Here is an 18,179-nt window from a genome sequence, read left to right on the forward strand (position 1 = left end):
TCCTCTGTTTTTTTTTGCTGAGGAAGACTGGCCCTGAGCTAGCATCCATGCCTGTCTTCCTCTACATTATATGTGGGACACTTGCCACAGCATGGCTTGACAAGCAGTGCTAGATCTGCACCCGGGATCTGAACTGGCAAACTCCTGGCTGCTGAGGCAGAACATGCAAACTCAACCACTGTGCCACTGGGCTGGCCCCCAAAATTACTTTTTAAGTGTTCCTACCAGTTCCTTGCACCATCAGCTTGTGCTTCAGTTAAGCTGATTCTCTGTATTCTCCTTTCTCCCCAGCTTTCGTGGTGACTGTTTGCACTGTGACTTCAATTCTCTGATGGATTTAAGAAATGTCATTGAATTTCAGTTTGTTCAACTTTTTCTTTGCTGTGAGGATGGAAGTCATGACTTTCTACAGCTTTTTACAGTGTTGGAGTTGAAACCAGATGTCTGTTCCTCTGCTTTTTATTTGGAAGTTATTCTTTTCCATGGGACCAGGACCTGTACCCCTCTCGATTTCATTAATTTTAATTGTGATAATTTGTAATTATTATTATAAACAAGTGTAAATTTTCTGAGAGTTGTATACTGTTATTGTGTTTCGTAGTATATTATTCTAGCTCTGGATTTAGATGAGAATTGAAACCATGGTGACCTTAGTTACACTATTTACATTACCATACAAATAACATTGTGTGTGTCTCAAACAAAATAAGTGAGTAAATTTCAGAAATGAGTTTTACACAGTAGGCTCTTTTACCTTTAAGAATGTGTCTATAATTTAGATATGTGGAATTTTATATATTTGACAGTGATTTCATGAATTGGTCATTCCTAATTTTGTAAGTACATTAAAGGTTACGTCTTTTGAAAATTCCAAATTCACCATAGCATTTGGTATACTCTGAGAATGTTGTTTTGATAAGTATTATACATGTAAAAATTCTGTAGTGACCAAGCTTACGTAGGACCACAGAAAAAGGAAAGAATGTGTTCCAAAAAACCCTAGGTCTGTAAAATACTAGTCAGTGTTTGCAAAAGTAAGTTTATGGGAAAATAAATTTGAGAAATACTTATTTGATTTATACAGACATGTTTACCACAGAACTTCTTTGAGCCTCATTAAGCACACGTACCCTCTGAATCTCTAAGAAGAAGAATCTTTTTTCAGTGGAATTACTATTAAAGAGTGCTTCAGATAACACAGATGGGCAAATACTGCACCAGATCATTCTTTTCAGATAGAATATGTTAAGATTCATTACTTACTTTTATTTGGCAGAAAGTCTTTCTTCTTAGTCGGTGACTGGATCCCTGCAATGATGAACAGCTACATTGCTATGGCAACATAGGAAACAAGGTTCTTCCAATCAGAGATGCTTCTTTTCATGTAGAAGAACTTGTCACCAGGTTTCTCAAAATAAGTTTTTATGAAGTAGAAAATGTGCTTAGAAAATATATCTGAAAAAAAGTCTTTAATTTTATTAAACAAAAGTATATTAGTTTGAAAACTCTGCCTTGTGGGCAGAATGGATTATTAAAATTGTGCAAGTTATTCATCACCATAATTTTACTTAATAATAAAAGATTTTAGGTATGCTGTTTGCAAATAATTTAGAAAAATTCTTTTGATGGCATTCCTCTGAATTTTCTCTTTAAGTCTGAAATGTCTTTAATGTGTAAAAAAAGGTATGTATATTAACTTCTTAGTAAGAATGTAAGAAGGAAAGTCAGTTGACTGAAATGAGAAATTTCGGTGGCATACAGATATTTAGAGACTCCAAACAACATTAATTAGAAAAGCATAAAGCAGCAAAATACAGAAGTATGATGATAATAAGATAAGAAATTGAGCTAAATGCCAGTGATCTCCTTTCTGAACCAAGAGAAGATACATATGTGTGCACAAACAAGTTGAAAAGTGCTGTTCAAGTTTTCCCCCACTTGTATATTAAGATTATCTTTAGGGGTGGCTTTGCTCATAGACAAGTAGCTGCCTATTCTTTGACTATGCGCCCCTCCCTTCAAAAAAGACCTATCCAATAGAATTGGCTTATTTTGTGTGACATACCAAATATTTCTCATTAATTTAAGAGAGTATCATGTACTTCACCATTACTTCAACAAATATTTATGGTGTAATTTCTCTTTCCAAGACCATAGCCTATGTACAGGAAGAGGGAGGAAATATAGAGATGATCAAAATAGATCAAGGTTTCAAGAAACCTGAAATATAGGAGTAAAAGTTGGAAGAGATAGGTTAAAGATAGGTAAAGAAGGAAACACAGGTAAGTGAAGCTCTTGGAGCTGAGGGGCTCATGACAGGATAGGATTTACTTTTATAAAGAAGAAAATATGATGAGAATAGCCAGAAATTGTAGCTACTTCTTGAGATGAAGGAGAAGACAACTGATGCTCACATTGGACCATGTCAAATTCCCCTATCAAGTAAGAAGTTTAATAATCAAATAAAAAGAAAGGAAGATGAGATCAATCAAGGTTTTGAAAAAAGTGAGAAATTGTCTAATTTCTTGTGGAGCATGGAATATCTCATAATAAATATACGGACTTGTGAGTGTCGTTAAAGTTATAATGGCAGTTGAATAACATGAATTTGTTATGGAGTGACTTTACTTTCAGTGTTGGATGGAAATTATGTGATGCTTTCTATGGGACTTTCCTTAGGTAGACTATTGTTATGTTTTCTTTCTCTTCTCCAAAGAGAAACAAAAGTCATTCTAACTAATTTAAGGCTCAGCTCCTAAATATATTTTATGCATTTGATAGATGAGAGTTATATTGGTATTAGTCAGTACAACACAGGCAGAAAAATGCTTTGAATTCTAGTATCACTAAACCAAACTTTCTAAGACAGATAATGTAACTGGACCAATAACAATCAGACCATCTCACTTGGCACTGAGTCTTCAAGGCAACTGAGCTAATAAGTATTAATTACCATAGAGCCCATCTTACTTTGATGTTCAACCTGATCCCTCTAGAGATCCACCATAAAAACGTGCCAATTAACCAAAAATGGATCCCATTCTGTTAATATCACATTTCAGCCATGTATACTACAATGCTGAGTGCCTAGTACATCACATCACCTGTGAGAGGGGCTCTTTCTTCTGAAATTCCAAGCAAATTTCCGGAGAGCTATTCTTATTAACTTGACCTAGCTCAAAAGCCTAACTTTGAACCAACCACCCTGGCCTCTGTGATGGTTTGTGCTAATGGCTTGCACTAGGTCATGTGTTCCCCTTTCTAGGCAGACAGTAGACTCATCCTAGGAATCCCACGGATCTAATACTTGGAGTTGATTGGAAAGGAAAAATGTATGTGGGCGAGTCTACTAGGATTGTTATCAGGAAGCTTGAATCTTAAATGCTTTGTTATTAAAGTTTTTTCTTCTGGTATAAGCCTTGCTTTATTAAATACCTCCCCCCTCTTTTTTTAATACCTCTTGTACGGTTTCATAGATAATTAAATATTTGGAGGTTGAACTGTACATTTTGCCAAAGAAATTAGATTTGGCTTCAGACAGGACATTTTATTGGCTGCTTTCTTTCCCCATGGCAGGAGATAAATGAAAGAGGGAGGGGAGACACAGGGAGGCATAGGGGTGGGATAAAATGTTCTCAAAACAAATCCCTGAAAAACAAAGAGAGACTATTTTGTGCTAACACTTATTTAGACTGTGAATTCTACAATTGTGTGTTGATTTTCTTCCAGATGAATTTGGCACAATCAAAGAAAGGTTTTCCAAAATCCTGTCAGCTTAAGTAAAAATATCATTTTTATGTAACAAACATTATTCATTGACCCTATTTAGTGCTTAGTCAAATACTGGTAAGGATTTTATTGAACAAGAGTTATATAAAATTAAAAACATTGGTTAATTTTATTACTTATTTTCAAAACCATGTGACTTGTAAAGCGTAGTTAGCAAATATGTTTATGGGTGTCAAAAAACCATTAAATCATTTGCATGTTGTTTAGGAAGGAATGATTACAGTTTATGTGGAACCGTGGCACCATAAAATTCTGATGTCAACTTTAGAGTTTTCAAATTAAAGAGGCAATATTAGCATATTTATTAAAGATGAGGTAATTAAGCTTAGAAAAATATTTACCTCATGACTTCCCAAACAGAATATAATGAGGCAAAATATCTATAATATGTCGATAATGCTATTTAGTTGCGTTTCCAATAGACTCGCCAACCCAATATGGTGTAATTTGGGGAGTGTTTATCAAGGGGTCTGTGTTTTGGACGTGTTTAGTTCAACAATCCAAGATTTTCATTAAAGGAATTGCTTAGAGAAGGCCAGAAGATAAGACATTCCTTTTATTTTTCGAATATCTTGTCCAATTTTTTCCTGGTTTTGCTTTTTGGTATTCTGTCAATATTTAGTTGACAGTGAGAAAAGCCAAGTGGTTTTGTTATTTACATTCTAGAACCACAGAATAAATTCTGAGAGTCATGAAAGATTTCTGGCATTGGCAATCCAATTAATTAACAAGCATAAATATTACTTATCTTTTTAAAATTTGGAAGAAATTGACAATTCGAAGATTTTTTTTTCACCTACCATAGACCTAGAGAAGTAAAAAAATCTATCTGAAAGAGTTTATACCAAAATATCAGTAGTGTTATTTCTATCTAGGTGATGAGACTATGGGTAGCTTTGATTTTCTCCTTCATTTTTTCTATATTTTTTTATATATATTTTCTTTCCTACACTGCTCATATGTTCTTTGTATAACAATAAAAGTTAAATAAAAAAATAAAATAAAACTTGGAGGTCTGCTTGCCATAAAAACATAATTCATAGAATTTCTTTAAATGATTTATTTTGTAATTCATGTGAACATTTTTTTCTCTAATTGGGGCAGGGAGAGGACTAGAGAGAAAGATTAATTGGTCTATATGGAGATTCGTTTTAAATGCACTCAAGACTAGCAGGATAGAGACATAACAGGAAAGACAGGAGATAGCCTACTTCCTTTAGCAAAGCTCTTAGCTACTCTAGGCTAGATCTTTCCGATAATGCCAGCATTGGTAAGAGCTAATACATTATCTCTCACCAGCACCAAATTATTCAAGATTGGCCTTTAAAATACTATTGTAAGGAAGCAGACTCGTTAGTTGATGTATGGCCCCAAATGTTCACTACAATGCATCAATAGCAAATTTTCTAAACCTATTGAACACAGTGAATTTTACAATTTCATCTCACACAGATATCCAACTTGAGGCTGAGATTTCAGGTTGGATAATCACTGTTCTGTGTGGTTAACAATGGTTATTAACTGAATGCGTCTTTGGAGTTTTACAGTACAACACACAACTGGGAAAGAATCTATTAAATTCTGAATTAAAAACATTCCCAGGGGGACGGCCCAGTGGCATAGTGGTTAAGTATGTGCCTTCTGCTTCAGGGGCTAGGGTTGCCCAGTTCTGATCCTGGGTGTGGACCTACACATGACTTATCAAGCCATGCTGTGGCAGGTGTCCCACATATAAAATAGAGGAAGATGGGCACGGATGTTAACTCAGGGCCAATCTTACTCAGCAAAAAAAAGGAGGATTGGTGGCAGATGTCAGCTCAGGGCTAATCTTCCTCAAAACAAACAAACAAACAAACAAAAATTCCCAGGACAGTCTTCACAAGATGACATTAACTAACTGAATTCATCACTCTACAAACATGTAGTTTGGTCCTTCCTTCTAGTGAGTGGCCCCAAATGGGTTGTACTCAGAGTCCAGCTAACATTTAAAACATTGCCAAGACTATGCTAATTGACTATTAGAAACACAACTGTTGGTTGGAGTAGAGGTTAACCAGGTCATAATCAGTGCTTTCCATCCTTGAAGCTACTTTCATTTTCCTACTTTGGACAGAAACATGGATAAAGGAAATATTATTTTTTAAAAATTTGTTGAAAATAATGGAAGGGCACTGATAGTCACCACTGTCAAAATAGCGTTAGTGTGTGAGGAATAAAATGGGGAGTGGTGGAGACTGTGCATGAACCAAGGATAGAATATCCTGTCGATAGGGAGCAGCCAATACTCAATTCCAGTCAATTCTTGCCAAGAAAGGATACAGGCCCAGTATTGCCAGATAATCTAATTTTATAAGAGAAGCTATAAATATGAAATTTTATAAAACCTCTAATTTTTATATCTTAGAAAATTACACTTAAAAAGTTTTTGTTTGTTGGATTGATTTTTGTTTTGTTTTTGTTTTTCTTTGTTGACGTTGTGAGAACCAGAACAGTGAATTCCGAATAAAGAGGAAACATATCTCACCCTTGGGTAACTGCCTTGCAACTTCTAATGCTGTGTGTCTCTATCATCACTAGAATCCAGTCAGCCTGCCCAGGTGCCTTCTTGCATGTGCATGACTAAGACGGGACCCAGTATCTCTGCCATTTTCTCCTCCTATATTTTCATGGAAGACACCCACCACCCTTTCTGATAGACAGTCTTTTTTAGATGCCTTAATATTTTCAAGAGTTATAGTCAAGTCTTTAGAGCTAGGAAGCTATTTTGTTTAAGCTCTGATAGGCTGACTCAAATTCATCCATTCAATGCGTAATTATTTTATAACTTAATTCTTTTTTTAAAGGCATGCAACATAATTTAATATATATGTACATTGTGAAATGATTACCACAATCAAGTTAATTAACACATCCATCACATCACATAATTACTATAATTTAATTCTTAAAAGATAAACTTATTTTTAAGTTTTCAGAGAACACGTAACTATTGCTTTTTGTGCTTACTGTAGGCCAGAAACAAGAGACACCAGTGCCAACACTTATTTTTTAGTACAGGTCTCCAGGTTTAACTCCTAGTGGTTGAAGCATCTTACCTCCGTCACTCATGTTTTCTATTTCCAACATTCCTCCTATGATGAGATTGAGGAAATGAATAGATCATTAATTTGGGGTTATCTACTTATTGGGTTCTCTGATGATATAATACTATAGGCCTTTCTATACATACATATATATAAAAGCATTTTTTTAATGACCACATTTTGGTCCTCAAGCAGGACTCCCTGACTGTACATTTCCCACGTGGATGGTCAGTCACTTAAGCTTCTACAAGGAGTGTATTTAATTCAGCTTTGCAATTTGAGAACTTTTCAACTATAAAATCTCCATTTAGCCTATGAATTTCCCTCCATGAAGGTTACTGTGCTGAAGGAATAAGTTTCCTAGTAAAATTAGTCAAAGTTAGAAGAATCTTGTGTTTTTCCTTGGATTTGACAGCTCATCAGCAATTCTACCAGCACCTGCCGGTCACAGCCACAGTTACACCTGTGGCAAAAGCTGCCACGTAACAGCCCAGTTCACAAATGTAAAAGGAAACGGCCAAGGATGGCACCTCTAAAAAGAACCGCAATTTGAAAACAACGAGAATATTAAGAACAGAGTCATGTTTCTATTCTCTTCAAAAGGGAATCCTTTTGAAGTACTTTACTATTTTAAATGATTAAAGTTTAAATAACAATCAACAAATATATTCTATAGTCTCACATTTAAAATTTGCATAATTTGCTGTTGTATATTCATCTTGTTCTAGGTTGAGGTCCATGAATCATACAAACTTGAGATCAGATTTTCAGAAGCTGCTAATTTGGTAGTTTTTTCCCCCCTGCAAGGGGAAATCAGATCTCTGATTTTTACTGGCAAGATGCCAATATCTGAAATTAAGGTAGTTGGATCAATGATGATTTAGAATTGATTAAACCATTCCTGTGAATTGCTTCTTCTCCTGGAGAGTGTTTACAATTTTCAAGCATGAGCTCTGGTTTACAGTAACCCTATTTCACAGGATGCATTATTTAAAGAAGGGTTATGGGCTATGTGTTTTTTTGGAGTTGGCTTTTAGTTCTGTTCCTACTCCATCTACTCACTTGTATGGCATTTTTGTATTTAGTACTGGTGCTTGACATTTGATAAGGGGTGGGGAGACTGGTCTGAAGTGGTCTCAGTGCTAGATGTAGAAAGACTGCTGAGCATTTCTGTATTATGAAAACCTTGGTTTGCTAGCAGCTGATGTTTTCCCCCCAGGAAGTAACAGTTCCTATCTCTTTGTTCCATTGTGTTTCTTATCTTATTCTGGCAGAAATAAGAGACAAAATTCGTTTGTTTGCTTTTTTTTTTTTTGAGGAATATCTAACATTTGCTACCAATCCTCCTCTTTTTTCTGGGGAAGACTGGCCCTGAGCTCACATCCGTGCCCATCTTCCTCTACTTTCTACGTGGGACAGAGGAATGTGCGCACTTAGCCGCTGAACCACTGGGCCGGCCCCAAGACAAAATTCTTTTGAATGAACACCCCAGACTGCAAAATTTTCAGTATTTGGAATCCTAGGCTTGCTTTGGAGTCTTAATGGATTCCAAATGGTCAAGCATCAGCAAGGTAGTACTGCGTTTAGAGCAGGCCCTTGTCAGGGATGCATCACAAGAAATGTAGACGTCAGAATGGTATGATAGGCGTGAACGTCTTCCATCATGTTCATTTATTCACGTGTCATTTATTGAACAAAAGCTTTTAACAATCTCTGCTGCTTGACAAAAAGCATGCAGACTCACAAATTTTAAAAAATCTACCTCTACAGAACTAAATTTTAGACCTTTGAAAGAAAGTCGCCTCTACTACACATTTTCTAAATCAGACTCCAAAATAATCAATTGTGACAAGAGGGATTCAAGTTGAAAAATGTTTTACATTTTAAAAATAAATCACTGAGGAAAATTGTAGAAACTACATTTTAGGAAGTCTTTAAATTTAGTTTATATTTTAGCTTTTAAAGATGATCTTACCTCTAGCAATGTGCGACCTTGCAAGTCTTTTGATAAGTTGTAATCTTTTGAAATGTTTTTAATAAAGGTACTCATAAGTCAGTGTCTAGATGAATCATCTGTTTTTTAAATTGTTAGATAATTTTTGTTCCTGCTTTGGTTTCATATATTTTAAAAGGGTATATGTATTTGTTAGGGTATTATTTTTCTGATTCTTAGTTGCTCATTTTCAGAATTTATAGAAATGCCTTTATAATGGGAGGAATGCTAAGATGTTAATGGAAATGTTAATTAACCACAAACAAACAAAGATGATAGTAAATCATAATGTTCTAGTCAACCAACATCTAAAGTCCATTAATTTCCATGAACAGAAATACTTCCAGTATACGGTCAAGGAAAGTTCCAATGTCCTGGAAAATTCAAAGAAGGAGTTAATATTTTGATAATGAGGTTGTCTAGAGCCTTTGGGTGATAAGGTGATAGAGCAATAATTCTATAACATGTGATCAAAGCCAGATTATTTAGTATCTTAGTCTCTAGTTTTATTTTGACTGTTTGCTTCACCATGATACTTCCACTTAATTATATACTGTTGGATTATCATATGTTTCTAGGATGTTGAAAAATATAGGAATATTGCCCTAAAAAAAGAACAAAGATTAAACAAACAAACATCTTAATTCAAGTCATTTATTTGAAACAAGCATACAAATCCTTTTTTGCTCATTAGGAAGTCTAATAACTGTCAATTTTCTAGAATTTCATAGGAGGCTGAAAGAAATGTGCTATGAATTATTGTAAAACACATAAAGTTATATTTGTATCATTGGTTTAAATTTCATCTCATGCAGAAATATTATTTAACATATTTTATGATTTGGACTAAGGTCAAAATTAAAACTTAATGCTTTTTTTTTGCCAACTTTGATCCTTTGAATATTTTCATTTACTGAAATTCTTTCCACATCCTGGTGAACTCTCATAAAAATCTTTTCTACCTGTTATCTATCTAGATTTAGAGATAACTTTTGTATTTTAGAGTGTGTTGTTTTCCCTAAAGAAAGTTCCTATCAAATATTTTCCTAGAAAATTGCTTATATGAAACCAAATTTGAGAGACAAAGGTGAAAGGCTGATTTCTAGATGTTTTTATATAAAGATTGAACCAGACTTTAGTTTCTGTGATCTCTCTCTATTTACCCTTGTGTCTCCAGAAGCTAGCACAGCAACTTGTACCAACTCATTAAATATTTATTGAATTAACAAAAGAATAAGATTCTTAACATAATTGTTATGGATTCATTCATTCTTTCAAGGAATAACTTTTGGGCAAGGCTAATGTGCTAGGCATTGTGCTAGATAACAGTGGGCATTATTAAATTCTCTTTGCTGGAAGTTTCATAAGGACTTTCAGATTGGACTTCTAAAAGCCTCCTCAGGCTAGGGAGCCAAGCTGGAATTCGCCATCAGCTTTCACCTGAGGTATCTGTTACTGAGCCGGGTTCATTTTTGCCCACCACCCATAAAGTCAAACACTGAGACAACAAGATTGCAGCAGAGAGAGAGTTTACTCACAAGGCAGCCATGCGAGGAAGCAAGAGCATAAGTCTCAAATTCGCTTCCCCTAAAATACGGACTCAGATATTTATGGGACAGGCGGAAAGGTGGCCTGAAATGTGGAGAGAGGTGATTGGAGGTGAGGAGAGGTGAGGTAATTGATGATCTGTGCAAGCATAGTCAGACTCCATGCCTCTTCATAGGACTCATGTTCACAAAATGGTGGCCGTTAGCATGATCTGAGGGTGTAGCTTTTAGCCTCTTGACATCAAAAGATCACCTATCAGACATCTCCGTGGGCCCAGTAGATGAGTTGTTGGTCCCAACCGGCCTGAAGTGGACAAGGAGTTCTAATTCCTGAAAAACAGCTCACACACCCGTTACCATGGTGACCCAGGCTCCAGGGAGATGTTGTCTATAGGAGCCTAGTGGGAGTCAGATAGCATATTGCCTAAGCAACACAGTTAACAATGTGTGGAGTAAACAGCTGAAAGCTATAATCAGTAATTGCAAAAAGGAAAAGAAAAATTAGTTCCTAGCTATCTAAGAACTAATCAATGGTTAACTCCCTGCCAGTTTCATATCTATAAATTTGGATAAATTCCTCTCTTTTCAAGGTCCCTCAAATATCATGAGGTTCCTGGGCCTGCCTGAAAGTGACCTTCCTTACTGATCTCTAAGCCTGGAAACTCTGTAAGACAGTTACCTGACGACTTTTCAAAAGAGGGCTTTGTAATCATTGACTCCATAAAGTCAAGCTTAGGTCCTTAAAATTGTCTACTTGTATCAGACTCAACAAGCATCATTCTTAATTATGACATTCTAGGCAAAGTCTTGGTTGCATAACCATGGTTTCCAGTATGTGTTGTTAACAAGGAGGAGAAACTCTGAACCTACGCAAATAATGATATTGCCATGAAAATAAGAATACACCTAAGAGATTCTGAATTCTGGAGGCATCAGGCAAGGAGATAAAGACAAATATTTTATTTCTGTTTACAAAACCACAGTGTACCAAATTGTTATGAGTTATAGATATAGATAGATAGAGCTAGAGAAAGAAGATATAGAGACAAGATAATGGAGTTCCTTATATCTAGAAAATAGAATATTAAAACACCAGTAATATTCCAAACAGAAACCACAATCCTCTCTCATCAGTTCATTCAATCTTATATAATTAATTCTTGTTCCACTTGATCATGGGTTAACAATCTTATGAAACAATCTGCTTTCCAACTAGAGTTCTGGAAATTGAACTCAGTTCGCTGTTACGGTTGCAAAGTTGTTTAAGCAATGCCATCAAAAGCTTGTGTCCAAGAGTACTTGGCATAGAGAGCCCTTTCCCCTGGGGCTCTGAGACAATCCTTTGTTAAAGTCAAAGCTTTCTGGGCTATAGCTCAATACAAGTGCTTTCAGAGAAGCATCAGAATAAAACAAAAAAGCTATCTGTAGATGACAAAACATTTAAAACAGCTATAGTTAACTTATTAATAGTAATTTTCAGAGGGGAAAGATCTGATGAGAATTCATTACAAAAATAATGCAATTGATGTGGTGGTTTCTGTGGCATGAAAAACAAAATAAATAAACCCAAAAAGTTTTAGACAAAATATCTATAAATATAGTGATTATTTTTGAAGAAGAGTGGATATTACATCTAATTTATAAAAATCAATAACATGACCTTTACAGAGAAAAATTCTTCAGATATAACCTATAAAGATCCTGAGACATAATATACCATGGATACATTAAGCATCTAGTTAGAATGTCCCTAGTATATACAAAAGTCATCAAGTAAAGAGATGGAGTAAATCTGGAGTGGGTCCTGAACATGTGAATATTAATAAAACTCTATAGGTAAGTTATGTGAATCCCCACTTGAAAACCACTAGGCTAGAAGATGCAGAATACAAATTAAAGAGGTAAGGTTGCATCAAATTTAACATTTTAAAATATTTGAAATTATGGCCAATAACACTACACTGTTGTTGTCTATCATCAGGCAAAGCAACACCAGTACTCAAACAGAAATGTATTGTTACCACCCAAGGCAGGTTGTCCACCTGCCGCAAGACATGCCAATAGTCTAGAGGCAAGGTGGTAGGAGAGAAAGGGTTTTTTATTACAGCTTGCCAGCAAGAGGGAAGATGGCAAACTAATGTCTGAAAAAAACCATCTTACAGAACAGAGACTACAGGCCAATTATATAGGGGCTGGTCTCCAGGTGGAGGCAGCAGCTAGCCTCCAGGTGGGGGCAGACATCTGGTCTTTGTTCCTGATGGTCCTTTCATTTTACTGGATGTGTATCGCAGACTGGAACAATGCTCTATACCTTGATCTTTCAGCTGTCATTGATGATGGCTATCAGCACAGGCTCTCTGCCAGGAGGTCATCACATTCCTAAAGAACTCAAAAGAACAAAGTTATCATCTTATCGCTCTGGGAGGGGCCATTAAATATATAGAGCATGTCTGGGGTAGTTAATTAGAGGTCATTTAAAGTTACAATATGGTTTCTTTTCTACAATATGGCTTCCCTTATATCAACCTTGTGTGGAGCCAGTATCAGTATCATTGATAGCTAGGGCATTGACAAATCTATAGGGACTTTCCACACAGCATCTAACTTCTGAAATATATATAACATTTTACCCATATAAATTTAACCTAAAGAATGCTAAGTATGTCTTCTGATTTGGTAATGCTTCCTATGCAATTCACTAATAGTAATTTATCAAGTTGATCTAATTATCTAGCATCTTTCTTTTTAGAAAGTAAAAGAACAAATCCCTTGGGGTTTTCCAAGGACCCTTTAGGAAATTTCAAAGGCAATTTTAGGTGCAAAAGGTCTAATTTAGGATTCAGTTCTGGGGAGGTAGGCAAACACATTTGTTAACAGACCCAAATATACATAGTCTTACATTCATAAGCTTGTATTATACTTAATGTGGACCAATTTTTTATTAAATCAATAATATTAAAGTAATCCATTTGCCAAAGATTTACTTAAATTACATGAGCTTGAATTCTTAAAGTATTTGAATTAGATCACACATATTTTTTAAAGGATATTTACCTTTTTTTAAAGGACAGTACCGGAAGTTCAATTTCCTTAATGTTTGAACATTTTAGGGACATTTAATTTCTATAAACACCTACTTATCTTAAGCCAATCAGAAAAGAGCTGTTTGAATTTAAGAGATTTTCTAATCTAATTTGGTAATTCCATCCAGAGATAGACACTATTCCACACTCACAGACACAAGAACATGTTTACAGACACAAGTAGAGAGTTTATAGCTTTAATTATAAAATTTTAGTCCTGAATCAAGAGTAGATATAGAATTCACTGCCCTGTATCAAAGAGTCACTCTCTTTCCAGTAGGTATGGATTCTAAATTGATTTGAGCTCAAAATATCCAAATAGATAAATGGAAAAGATTAGCAAGCCAGATTCTCTGTTGTCTTTTACCCAGTGAAGACAAGATCTCCATGTATCATTAACTCATTTATAGAGATCATAGATGGTCAGACCATAAAACCAAAAGAAGCCATCACCAGAAATCAGGTCAGTAGTCAAAAGGAATAAAAATCCTTACTATTCTGTAGTGGGACAAGATACTCGAACACAGGAGCAGGAGTGAGACTCACTGTTGGAGCACTGGATCCCAAGCCAGGAATAGATCACATTACCTGGGAATAAATGAGGATGTGAAGTTGAGGTCCAGTCCTATCTGAATCATGGTACCACACCGTCAAAGACAAAATACACTGCACAATGAAGGCGATCATTTTATTCAGGTTACTGCAGTAGTGAGAGCACCCCAGATCTGAAGTTTTGCCTTAGACTATCTGCGAAACTCTAGAAAATAACCCATTTAATTCCCTTTTGCAGCTTCTATGGGCTGTCTACATTCCAGGGCTCATGGCCTTGTTCCTCCGTCTTCAAGCCAGCAACATCAGGCAGTCTTTATCACATTGCTCTCTCTCTAGTTCTCCTTGTCTACTTCTTTCTGTCACATTCAAGGATCTTTGTGATTGTATTGACCTACCCTGATAATCCAGGATAATCACACTATTTTTAAAGCGATCTGATTAGCAACCTTAATTGCATTTGCAACCATAATTCCCCTTTGTAGTAACCTAACATGGTTATGGGTTCTAGGGATTGGATGTGGATATTTTTAGGGGGTCATTATTTTGCCTATTACAGCTGGTTTCAGGGGATAAGCAGTTCTAATGTCAGCCAATCATTCAGAGAAGGGGTTGTTGGAAGATCTGCATATGCCCTTGTCATCAGGTTAACGAAAAAGGGGAAGTGGCTGTATTCTGCCTTGTCGCAGGTGAACAAGGCAGCCATCCATAAGTCTTGTAAGTCCCGAGAAAAAGAGGACAGTGAGTTATCTAAGTTGTATGGTGAAGTGAGCTTCTTTGCCTTAAACCATTGCTTGAAACACAAAACAGTGGAGCCTTTTTAAAATTGTGCTGTTTTCTGGGAGCTCAGTGCTCAGATAAAATCCAGTATTGTCACTGTCATAAAATAGAAAAAAGAGTAAAGTGGAAAAAAGAAAAGTGAAGAGATAGGAGCAATACAAATAGAGATGCTGGGGCTAAGGCTCAGATTTCCAGCTCTCCTACTTAGAAAAATTGTGCGATCTTGGACGAAGGACTTAAACATTATAAGCCCTAATCTCTTTATCTTTAAAAGGAATATGATACAGTATCTACTTCATAGTGTTGTTGAGAGGATTAATGAGATTATATATGTAAAGTGCTTATTAAAGTGCCAGGAAAATAGTTAAATGCTCAATTAATGTTATCTGTTGATAATTGATTAATGAATCACTCCAATCAGGTAAGAAAAGATATGATATATGTTATGCTGAATGATCTTCCAGTTCTTAATAATTATCACGTTTTCATGAGTCCTGGATATATTGTGGAAGAAATAACTTTTTGCCTTTTCTCTTTCCTTCACTTACAGTAAAGCTTCTCACAATAAAGCTCAATCACTGAGATAAACTCAATTTCTTTTTGATACTTGAAATCTTGAAGATTCTATGTACACATTTGAAACACTAGCCAAATAGCCAAGACTATGCAAGGGATACTGGCAAGGCAGAGAATTAATGATGTCATGTGAGTCATAAGGTGAGGCCTGAATATTCTTGAACTAGATCAACTGAACAGGGGACCTGATACTGAGTTTCCCATAAGAGTCCAATGTGTGAGATTTCAATATCTCCTGCCAAAGAGGGAAGTTGGACTGATAACATATAATTTTTCAAAAAAGTTAAAAACATGACTCTTATGCAAATATACAGTAAACATGTGTCAAAGATTTCACCAACCCATTAATTAATGAAGGAAGCATCAAATTAAACCTGTTGAGAATTTGTCTTACAGAGATTTACATTCTCTGCTAGACAAAATTTATTTGCATTGCTATGAACAGGAATCACTTGCACTGCTGTCAGTTTTCTGTAACTTACCTTCTCTCCGTATAAAGCGGTAAAGTAGCCCAGTCAATAAGAATCTCCTTAAAGAGTCCCAGTGCCTTCGCCCTATAGGATCAGAACCAGAGGGTGTGCTAGACAGTGCTGAATTAGCTCTTTTGCCCATTTTCAAGTCTTAGACAATTTTTCCAACGATTCAGGACACTGAGTCAGAGTTGTGTAATAATATCTGAGGATAGAAGGCAGGCGGAGTCTTGCAAGTGAATTTGAAGAGTTTATAATGAGTGATTCAGAAAGCACTTGAAGAATGGACAGTACTCCAAAGGTGATCCCAAACACGCTTACTTAGAAATTTCAACGGTTTAGATTCTAAAGGGCAGCCAATTACTTTAGCTCATGGCATATCTGAGTTTCAATGTGTGTGTGTATTTAACTTTATTTCTTTGACATGTATTTAAGTATCAAAATGCACTGATTTCATATGTCCTGAAAGATCCTTGGGGCACAAGGTTTTCACCAGGTGCCCAAGTCCACATTAGCAACTACTAAAACTGATTTAGTTTCTTTTGTTCTTTCCTATGACATTACCTGTTTAACCAAAATGTTGCCACTGCCTACTTGACTTCAATGTTTCAGACAACTCTACAGGAGAAATCCTAAGACATTTAAAAAGAGCTGGACTGACTGTATTTCACAGAGTTGATATTAGGGAGAAAAACTAGTAAAAGTGGGACCATCCACAACTCTCCCAGATTGAAATGTTTAAACAGATACTTTTGCTTTTAATTTTATAAATTGAAAAACAAATGATAGGTAAATTGAAAACTACTGAGTTTTCTGTGAATATGCAAGCTCATCTAAATGTAAATACAATGAAGCAAGGTTAACTTTCAAAAGTCAGAAAAACTATGTGGTGCTTTGTCTATTTTAAAGGAAGGCAACTTCGGGCCAAGGGACTGCAAAGGAGAGATAAGGAGCTCCATGAAATTCGGAAAGAGACCCTCTCCTGGGTGGAGAGTGGTAAAGTCTATATTTACCATGTGTTCGGGTACACATCATGACATCTATTGTTTCTCTCTTTTTATTTGTTTATTCAGTAATACATTTTAACAGAGAAGCAACAGGGAAAATAACTAATTGGAACATGGAAAATGGAGGAATAGAATGAAGAAAGAAAACAGGCACATTAATCATTGTCAAACCAGCTTACATTTTTTTAAAATTATTGTGCTTTTTTCCAGCTTTATTGAGATATAATTGACATATAACATTGTGTAAGTTTAAGGCGTACAATGTATAGTTTGATACACTTATATGTTACAAAATGACTGCCACAGTAGGGTTAGTTAACACCTCCATCACCTCACATAGTTACCAATTCTTTTTTATGATGAGAACATTGAAGATATACTCTCTTAGCAAGTTTCAAGTGTATAACATGGTGTTGTTAACTATAGCCATCATGAATTAGATCCCCAGAAGGTATTCATCTTCTAACTGGAACTTTGTACCCTTTGACTGACATCTCCCCGTTTCCCTCACCCTCAGTCCCTGGCAACTACCATTCTACTCTGTTTCTACGAATTTGGTTTATTTAGATTCCAAATATAAGTGAAATCATACAATATTTGTCTTTCCCTTATATCACTTAACATAATGCCCTTAAGGTCCACCTTCTGCTCAGATTTGCATCTTCCTCCTTGTATTTTGGTCCTTATTATTTCCCTTGCATTCTCATGAGCTCAATGTTGATAGTATTTTCTGTAGCATTTCTAAATAATCTTTAGTGTGAGAGTTTAAGGATTTTCCACATTGTCAGAAATGGAACTCTCAATGAGTATTCTGATTTCTTCCCGCCTATCAACTTCTCAATTTCGGTTTTCTTTACTGGCTCTGTATCCTCTACCAGATCTTAATGTTAGCCTCCTCTCTCCTTAACCCAGACACATTTTCTTGTTTATCTGATTTGCGGGGTTTAAATATCATCTAGATGTGACTGCTCTCACAGTTATTTCTATTCCTGATCTCTCTTCTCATTCCCAGACACATAGATTAAACAATGTTTTTGACATTTCCATTTGGAGGTCTCAAGGACATCTCTTAACCCCTTAACTTCTCTCTTATTGTTGCTTCTCCAGCATTTCCCATGTCAATAAATAGCATTTCTATCCACCCTGTTCTTTGTGTTGTAAAGCCAGGAGTAGACTGTGACACTTCTCTCTCTTAGCTCCCTCTTCAACTCATCACTGCATCCTATCAGCTCTGCCTTTAAGACAGCTATCTTTGATCTATCCACTTCTTTCTCATCTCCACTGCTATAGTTTGAGACCAAT

The sequence above is a fragment of the Equus asinus genome, chromosome 2, assembly GCF_041296235.1.
Source record: "Equus asinus isolate D_3611 breed Donkey chromosome 2, EquAss-T2T_v2, whole genome shotgun sequence".
Taxonomy (NCBI): domain Eukaryota; kingdom Metazoa; phylum Chordata; class Mammalia; order Perissodactyla; family Equidae; genus Equus; species Equus asinus.